The sequence below is a fragment of the Asparagus officinalis genome, chromosome 3 (genome assembly GCF_001876935.1).
Source record: "Asparagus officinalis chromosome 3, Aspof.V1, whole genome shotgun sequence".
Lineage (NCBI taxonomy): Eukaryota > Viridiplantae > Streptophyta > Magnoliopsida > Asparagales > Asparagaceae > Asparagus > Asparagus officinalis.
Window position 1 is genome coordinate 36,569,583 of NC_033796.1, and position 9,419 is coordinate 36,579,001.

Sequence of the window (9,419 nt, forward strand, 5' to 3'; positions counted from 1 at the left end):
TAGCCTAAAATCTCAACTTAGTAAAGAGTTCGAGATGAAGGACATAGGCGCTGCTAAGAAAATACTGGGAATAAAGATTAGGAGCGGACGAATCGACGATTGTTCTTGAGTTAGAAGGGCTACATAGAGCGGGTGATCGCGCGGTTCGGGATGCAAAGTGCTAAGTCGGTGGTGACTCTATTGGCTCCACACTTTAGGTTTTCAGGTAAACAATCTTCCACTACAACAGAAGATAAGGCACCCATGGAGCGTGTTCCTTATGCGAGTGCGGTTGGCAGTTTGATGTACGTCATGGTATGCACACGCCCAAATATTTTACTGGCGGTTAGTGTGGTCAGCAGGTTCATGGCGAATCCGGGAAAGGCGCACTAGGAAGCGATGAAATGGGTCCTGAGGTACTTAAAAGGTACCGCGGATACGGGTCTGTGTTTTGGTGGAGACATATGTCAGATTGATGGGTTTATGGACTCAGACTATACGGGCGATCTAGACAGACGGCGATCTACTACTGGTTATGTATTCAGTATACATGGTGCTCCAATTAGTTGGCGATCGATGTTACAAGCTACAGTGGTACTTTCTACTACAGAGGCTGAGTATATGGCCATGACAGAGAGAGTGAATGAAGCATTGTGGTTGTGGGGTCTATTAGACAATTTGGGGATTGAGCAGGATAGTGTGAACTTGTGGTGCGATAGTCAGAGTGCGATTCATTTGACCAAGAATCAAGTTCATCATGCTCGTACCAAGCATATTGATGTCAGATATCATTTTGTGCAGAATGTCATAGAGGAAGGTGATATTTCTCTCATGAAGATGCACACGAATGAGAATCCAGCAGACATGTTGACCAAGGTGGTGACAAATAGTAAGTTTCAACATTGCTTGGACTTGCTTCATATCAGCCCGTGTTGATCTGCCCAAGAGGGTAACTGCAAAACTACGGTTAGCTTGATCCCGGTGGAGGGTACATAGGCAACCGCAGTATAGTGACGCAGCTGGTTTGGTTTGTTCTGGGTCTGGTCTGGCGCTCGGGGTGTTCTTCTGGTGTTAGTCCAAAATTTGATATTTATCAAATGATGGACGAGGTGGAGAATTGTAGATCGCACCTGGCAGGCGAAGTCTATCTCGCCTGTTGGCGAGCAGGTTCAGGCGACTTCGAGCTCGCCTGTAGGCGAGGCTTGGACAACGAAGGTTCAGGTGACTTTGAGCTCGCTGTTTAGGCGAGGCTTGGACAGGCGAACGTTGCGGTCGTCAGTCGATCTCGCCTGTCGTGTGCGGGGCTCGAGGGCTTGCGCGCCTGTCTTTGTTGCGTGGGGCTCGATGTGTGCTCTCGACGAGTCGTGTGCGCGGGGCTCGAGGTGCTCTTGCGACGTGGTTGGGAACCAGCTTCTAGCTCCCCCTTAGGGTTTCCCTCTTATAAAAGGGAAACCCCTTTCGCGATCTGGGGTTGAGCTTCATTTTTCCGCGATTTTACAAAGAGGAGAAGAACTCTCAGTGGCGGCAGTTCTCAGAGGGAATTTTGAGAACTAATTTTCGGTCAAGAAAATTGAGATCAAGTGGTAATTTATTCAATTGAATAAATCACACACGGTACTGTAGAGAGATCTCAAGTTTGAGATATTCTCTTTTACAAGTGTTGTAATTTCTTACGATTAAATAAAAAATTATTTGTGTGGCTCCCGTGGACATAGGCAAGTTTGCCGAACCACGTAAATCTGTTGTCTCGTCTCCTTTACTTATTGTTTTATCTGTGTAGTCGTTTATTGCTTGTATTGGTTAGTTTGAGTTTGGCTTAAACTCGAGCTAGGATTGTTTTCTCTCGGGATTATTTAGCTTCTGCGGCGGTACGAGCGCCTCGCGCTCTCAACATATAAGTTCTTCTGGAAATACCTCTGAAAATTCTCGGACAATTGGCATCTCTTCTAAGCTTGATTTTCTATCATCAATCACTTGAACTGATGCCAAATAACCCATACATCCACTTCTCAGCGCTCGGTGTGCTTTAAGGGCTGAGATGATTTTTAAGAGTTCTAGAGATTTACAGCCCTCAAAACAAAATTCTGGTTGGCCAGGAAATTTAAATACTATTTTCTTTCCTCAACATAAAATAGAAGCATTATTTAAGGATAACCAATCCATCCCCAATATAACATTGAAATCATGCATTTCAAACATCATTAATTCTACAGGGAGTTCCTTATCGAGAATATTAATTTTACCCCTACAACTCCGATTTGATACTAATATGCTACCTCCAGGTGTGCTAACAAGCAATTCTTGTTGTAGAGTATCACAGGGTAATTTGTTTCTCTTAACAAAATGTGCTGTAATAAAGGAATGCGATGCACCAGAATCAAATAGTACTCGAGCATGGACCGATGCAAAAGCTAGCGTACCTGTCACCACATCTTTGTTTGCTTCTGCTTCCTTCTTAGTCAAGGAATAAACTCGGGCCTTGGCTTGAGGATGCCTACTCCCACCACTGGACTGGTCAGTCTGGAAGGTATTCCTAGATGGTTGCTATAGGGGATAGTTTGTAATTTTGTGATCTTTATGTCCGCATCTCAAACAAGCTCCAGTATTTCTCCAACAGTTTTTTGCTTCATGTCCAGGTTTATGACAAACATCACATCTTAAAATTTTTTGGTTAGGAAATTGCTCCTCTCTGCGCCCAAAATTCTGATTTTTGTTTCTCCAATTTCTATTTCTCCTGCTACAATTATCTGGCCAAAACCGCTTTTTTGGGTCGGAGTTACTCGTCTCGTTCTTTGGTATTGTATCAATCTTATTTTTCTCAATTAACAAGGCTTTCTTTAATACTTCTCCATACGTAGGGAGTTCAAATGCACTGACCGTCTTCCGAATGTTCGGTCAAAGCCCTTCTTCGAAGCGACGAGCTCTATCCTCTTCCTTACCTAACAAGTGAGTAGCAAATTTTGATAGATAAATGAACTTTTCATATTCATCAACCATCTTATCACTTTGCTCTAATTTTCGAAATTCTTGCTCTTTTTGCTTGCGAACAGTTGAGGAAAAATACTTTTCATAAAAAATCTTTTTAAATTCCTCCCATGATATCTTGTATGCATTCTCACCCAACATCCTGACCTGCATCTGCCACCACCCGTAAGCATGGTCTTTTAACATGTACACTGCATAACCAACCTTCTCTTCAGGGCATTTCATGTATGTGAAGACATTTTCCATTTTCGTGATCCAATGCTCAACAATCATAGGATCAGTTGTTCCCTCAAAACTAGGTAGAGATAGTTTCTTGAATTCCCCCATGCCGCTTCTTAATTTTGAGTGTTCCTCGTTTTGACCATTCATCCGATTACGATCGATTTGATCTTGTTGTTTGGTGACTATAGATGTCACTGCTTGCAGTAGTTCCATCAGTGCATTGTTGTCTATTGAGTTTCCTGAGGTAGATGCACGAGTAATTTTAGATCTCATCATTTCACTTATCATTTGATTAAGATCCTTATCTCCGTTAGGAGGGGTTTGCTCATTACCTGTAGCTATATCAACCTATAAATAATAAAATATTTGGGTCAACTATTATACAAAAAATAATTTCTAAGTCAGTCATATATATGCAATTCAAGTAATTATGAACTCAATCATTACTCAACATAATAACACAAATCTGTATTTACAAACCAAAAGTATATTATTAATAGTTAACTTTTTAGTCCATACATATATCTGAGTATATGGGTTTACATATATACATATTTTCTACCAAAATATCCTATATATACCAAAAGAGTGACTACAAAAACACATATACTAATATTACAAAATTGTCCTAACAGTTACACTCTATTTCATCGAGGAAGAGGAGTTGCTGGAGCTAGACTTCTCCTCGGCTGGCTCGGTCTCCTCCGAGTCCTAGCTATTATCAGAGTCAGTCATTAGATCTGGATCGATACTACTAGTCCACCATCCTTCAAGATCGAGGTCTGGACCAATACTCAGAGTATTCGACTCACCCTCAAAAAAAGAGAGTCCCTCATTATCACTAAAAATCTTGACCACCTTGTGACTTGGTACTAGAAGGATCGGACGAAACCACAATAACTTCTGAAGGTGATGACTCCACTGGAATAACCTCTACTGCTAGATCATCGTCCTCAAAATGATCAACCTCAGACTCTGATGAAACTATTATAATAAATTCTACTGACTCGACCTCCGATAAGTCTGGGATCACATGGTCAGCCACTATCAAGCCTGGGTCAGTCTCATCAGAAGTGTACTTCTTGAGCCGATAACAAGGCGTTGACCTTATCTTCCAGCTCCTGCATGATCTTGTTGTCCTCGCCCGCATCTTTCTTCGGAGAATGTCGAGAAAGATCAACTTAACCACCCCCAGCGATATTGAGGGGTGCAATTGACCACCCCTAGTGTTACTGAGGGATACGATTAGGCCACCCCCAGTATTTTTAAGGGGTGCGTCAGTCATGATGATTTTGTCCACTTCTAGATCGTTGTCAATTGCGACGTTCTGAGTGCGGTGACTGGATTCAGTCCGCTGACTGCACTCAAGTGGTGGTTGAAGTCATTGAGCATGTAACTCTCTCATCTGCTGCATGGTCAACTCCATCTTTATTTTCATTTCAGCTTTGAGTTTCTCTCATTGTCGAGCTAAAGCCTCTTGACGCATTTGAGCCACTAGGTCGGGAGTGATTGTGAACGACTCCCTTGTTTCCCCTATGTTGGACATTGTATTGTTGGAGGCGATTGCGGAGCAAGTATCCGACAGTTCGTCTTTCGAAGATAGTCCTTTATGCATCCTTGGGTAATCCCTATGTCTGATGGCTTCTAGCTGGAGTCGAGACATTCGTTAGGCTATCCTTGAATTGGCTTTTCTTTCGGGATAAAAGTCGGGATTAGAGCCATTTGAAGCAATCGCAGACTTTCCTTTGTCAACTATATTGATGGTGACTTCAGGGAATTTATCATCCTGGACGGTGGATTTTCTCTCATGGAAATGTCTTGACTTTGGCTTCGACGCTTCAGTGGCAAGTTTCTCGAATACCGAGACCATTTGTGAAAGTCCTGGGGTAGCTATATTTAATAATACTGCCCTAATAGATCTCCCGCATGGACAGTGAGAGTTGGTTTCTCGAACACCCTCCTTTTTAGATTTGTTCACACACCCAGTCTGATAGTGCGGCTCATTGGAGTAATCCATCGCTTATTGGTGTGATGCCCTAAGTATAGCGTTGTCTATTGACGGACACGTCTTCTTTTGAGGATGAAGAACCTTGTTGATATTCTCAGGACGATTTGTTGTCGTCTTTGAACGATCCAAGGTCGCATCAGGAGTCGCACGTTTAGGACTACCCCCTTACGAGCGTGGAACCTTAACGAGCTCCTGGGTTTCAATACGAACCCCGAGGCAATCGATGCCAGGAGTCCTCTTGTGCACGACGTACGAACATATACAATGAGGTGTCTCGGTTTGTTTGGAGGCGGCAGGACACCTTTAAGCGGTCTTTAGCTTGACGGAAGTGTTTGTACGACCCCCAACCTGAGGAACTACTCGGGTTTTGTTCACCTGAGCTTTGCCTCGATCTTTGTGCGAAGGATCAAGACGGTCCGCCGTCGTAACCTTGAATTTCGACAGGTCAATGCTATCGTGAGACTTCTCCGGAGGTACGAGATCAACTGGAACAGGAACGAGGCTTGACGGAAGCGGAGAAACGGGTATGGGGGCAAATTAGGCACGGGACACCTTGAGGTGACTCGTGCTTGGCGTGAGTCACCCTGAAGTGGCTAGGGACTTCTGATCTTTTCGGCCGCTGTCGGGGTTGTTTTTTATGCTGTTTTGGATTTTGACCGCCAGACTTGGCGTGGTCTTGGTGGTTTTTTGGCCAACTCTTCCTTCTTCATGCTTTGTGCCTTTTGCAAAAGGGTGCGAGCATGTGCGGCACGTGCACGACGTCTTTGGATACGCTCCTTCCGGGTTGAACGATTCCTTTTGACAATGATCCATTCTTCCATCGATGGCTTGGAGGATTTGTCAGTAACACGCTGTTGAAGTGATTCGGTTGCTTGACGCCTCCTGGACTCCAAGTTTGCGTAATATCGAACCCCGTCGACTTGTTCCAATGCCTTTGCGATTTGACGAGCTTGGCGTTGGCGTCGCCTCTGACGAGCCCTCTTCGTCAGAGTTGACGTACTTTGATTAGATAACTCCTTGATTGGAGAGGAGTCACTTGTAGCCTTCATCAGTGAGTACGTCTCCTTCAAAGATAATATCTTTCCGCATTTGCAGGGAGAGGATTTTGATGAAGACGAGGAGAAATATTCCTCGAACTTGGCTTCGTCGAACTCGTACTCGACCGCTAAATCAACCGGGATCTTGATCTTCGGTTGCGACACGACAATCTCGGCAACGTGACTGTTTTCTCCCACTGTAGTCGCCAGTTTGCGTCGAAACTTGGTTTATTCATTACGGAACTCATTACAACTTCGATCGTTACAATAAGTTCAAAAAGTAAAATTAGTCTTTTATAAGACTTTCTTACACAATAAAAATAAAAAGGTTACAACTCTCTTCATACACAAGCAGAGAATGTTTATCACACACTGCTTGCGTGGGATCTTTGCATGTACCGAGGTTTATCCGTAGACCATCGTGGATCAGATCCGGTTGATCAGAATAAAAGATCAATAATCTTGCTTCACAAAGAAAACAATCGCAGAAGTAAATAATCTCGTCAAAGTGAGATTACTACTCTTATCGAGATCAAAATAAAGTCTGATCTCAAGGAATGGTGGAACAGGCTTCATATCTCTCGAAATCCACTCTTTATGCACAGGAATTCGCCAAGATCTCGCTAGCCTCTCTAAAATTCGTCAGAACCTCGTTCTAGCTCCTCTAAAATTCGAAATTCGTGGCTCCATTCATATCTGTCTTTATGAGGATGCTAGGGGTGTATTTATAGATTTTAAATGTTGTGTTTGTGGATAGGATCGAAGAACAACTGTTATTATCCGTTTAGGTGGGTTTTCGGTTGTGTAACAGCTTCCACACGTTTAAAGATAACCCCACATGTTTATGGATGACCCCAAGGAGTTCTAGAAACCAATCTTATCAGAAAACACGTCGGAAGCTGACCTGGACGCGAGTCACTTCGAAGTGACTCGGAATTTCCGAGTCACTTTGAGGTGACTCGGATTCTCCGAGACAGTTTGTACTGTCTTTGCTATTTTAGCTTTAATTCTCTCGTCCGACCTCGGAATGAAGTGATTCAAGATGCGTTGAAAAACTGACGAAGAGAGCTACAACTTTTATCTTTTGAGATTTTTCGGATTCAAATCTCATCATTGTCAAAATTTCACTTCTTCGTGCGGGTCACTCTAGAGTCCTCCTGATTGTATTTGCTTCGTCGTTTCACACGTTTCGACGTTTCATGTGCGTTCATTCGCTTCTTTTTATAGCATCGGATGATCCTCTTTGACTTGGATAATCCTCTCTGACTCGGATAATAGCGTTCGTCGCCTTCTCTCCGTTTCGAACTGCGTGTGGGAACCTATATGCAATTTTTGACGCCTATAGTTATGGAGAGTACTGTGGAAAAACAAGAGATTTTGTATGCAATCTATCAAAGTTCAATCTTTCCCCGCTCAATTTCAATAACTTAAAGTCGTAGGGTGGTAAACGATCGAATCGAATCGAATACTAAGATGTTCGTATTTGTATTTGTTTAAAATTATCGAATTTGAATGCGGACTCTAATATTCATATATCTAGTTTTTCGAATTTGAACTCGAATACTTGGTATTTGTTAAATATTCATGACTATTCACGAATACTTATTGAATATCAAAGTATATTTATTCCGCTAAACAATTTAATTTTCAAATAATATTAAAATTCATAAATTAAAATTATTCCTTTATAATATATGATGTATATATATTTAAATCAAAATTTTAATTAGAAAACAAATTTAAGGTTATTTAAGTCTTAAAATCAGTATATAAAAATGAAGTAGAAATGGTAAATGAGTTAAAAATATGACATTATATGTGCAATAATACAAATAATAAGCTGTGATCAAATTTTAAACGAATATTTAATAAACAAACGAATCGATATGTGCAATAATACAAATAATAAGCTGTGATCAAATTTTAAACGAATATTTAATAAACAAACGAATCGAATATACATCTGGTTAAATTCTATTCGTTAGTAAACTCGAATACTAAAAAATATTTGTTTAGTGGTAAATGAACTACTGAATCAAATATGACCAAATAGTTATTCGAACAATTATCGAACTATTTGTTAATTATTTGGTTCATTTCCACCCCTAGTCGTAGTGGGGGAAATGCATCTTTACGTTAGCTTAACCTAATCTGTACCTTGCTGCGGTGATCTAACATTGCACAGAGGAGTCCCAATCAGTTGATTTCCACGCAATATTGTATTCAAGGGGGAAAATATTCAACCAAAATTGAAGCAGTAGGCTTCAGGTCCTGCATCAGAACAAAATTTTCCCTAATTTAATCCATTTTATTTTGAGAGACTTGGGATCATCAATTTATGGTAACGACCAGTTAAGAGTAAATACCTTGAGCCAGCGTCGAACATTTGGTGGGCAATGAACGGGTGATCTGAAAGAATGAAGATCCTCCCTCATATTAGACACTAAAATTGAGAAATCAACAGGAAATTTAAGAGAATTAGAAATTTTGATCGTGGAATTTGAACAGTTGATCTCTTGAACACAGTATAATGCGCCCCCCCGCCCGCCCGCAACCATCCCTTTTATATATGGGCAGAGCAGGCGGAATAAATTGAAGGCGGGAATTTGAGCTATCGCGCCTTTTCTGATTTTAGGTGCCAGCCGTCAGCTCGCAAATATCATTGAGTTAAAACGGCGTTGTGGTCGGCCTTGAAACCGCTTCGTAAATGCGGTTCAGGCATCTCTCTCTCTCTCTGCGATAGATCACTCTTCTCCTGGCTGCTCTCGTGATTTCAAACTATGTTATTATTTAAAGTAAATATTTCCATGTTTTATTTTTTGCTCCAAATACATAGAATTCTGCATTATGCCATAATAAATTTTTTTACGGGTAATTATGATCCAAGATTTAAGCATGTGGATCCACATGTAAGTAGAAGGCTAAGTATCAGATAGCCCCTCTTAACTTTGTAAGATCATCACAAAACCCCCGAAACTTTGAAAATATCAATAATTCCACCGTAAGTTTAGGGTTTAAAAAGCAATGCTTTTTTTTAATAAGTTTAGGGTAAAACTTGGAATTTGAACATCAACTCCGTCATGTCCCCCTCTCCTCCAGCCCCCAGAACGTTTCAAGCAAAATTTTCAAATCTCGCTTCTCCGTGTAAATATTTACTTGTGGGTCCTGTTTCAGTTGAACGCTAAGCA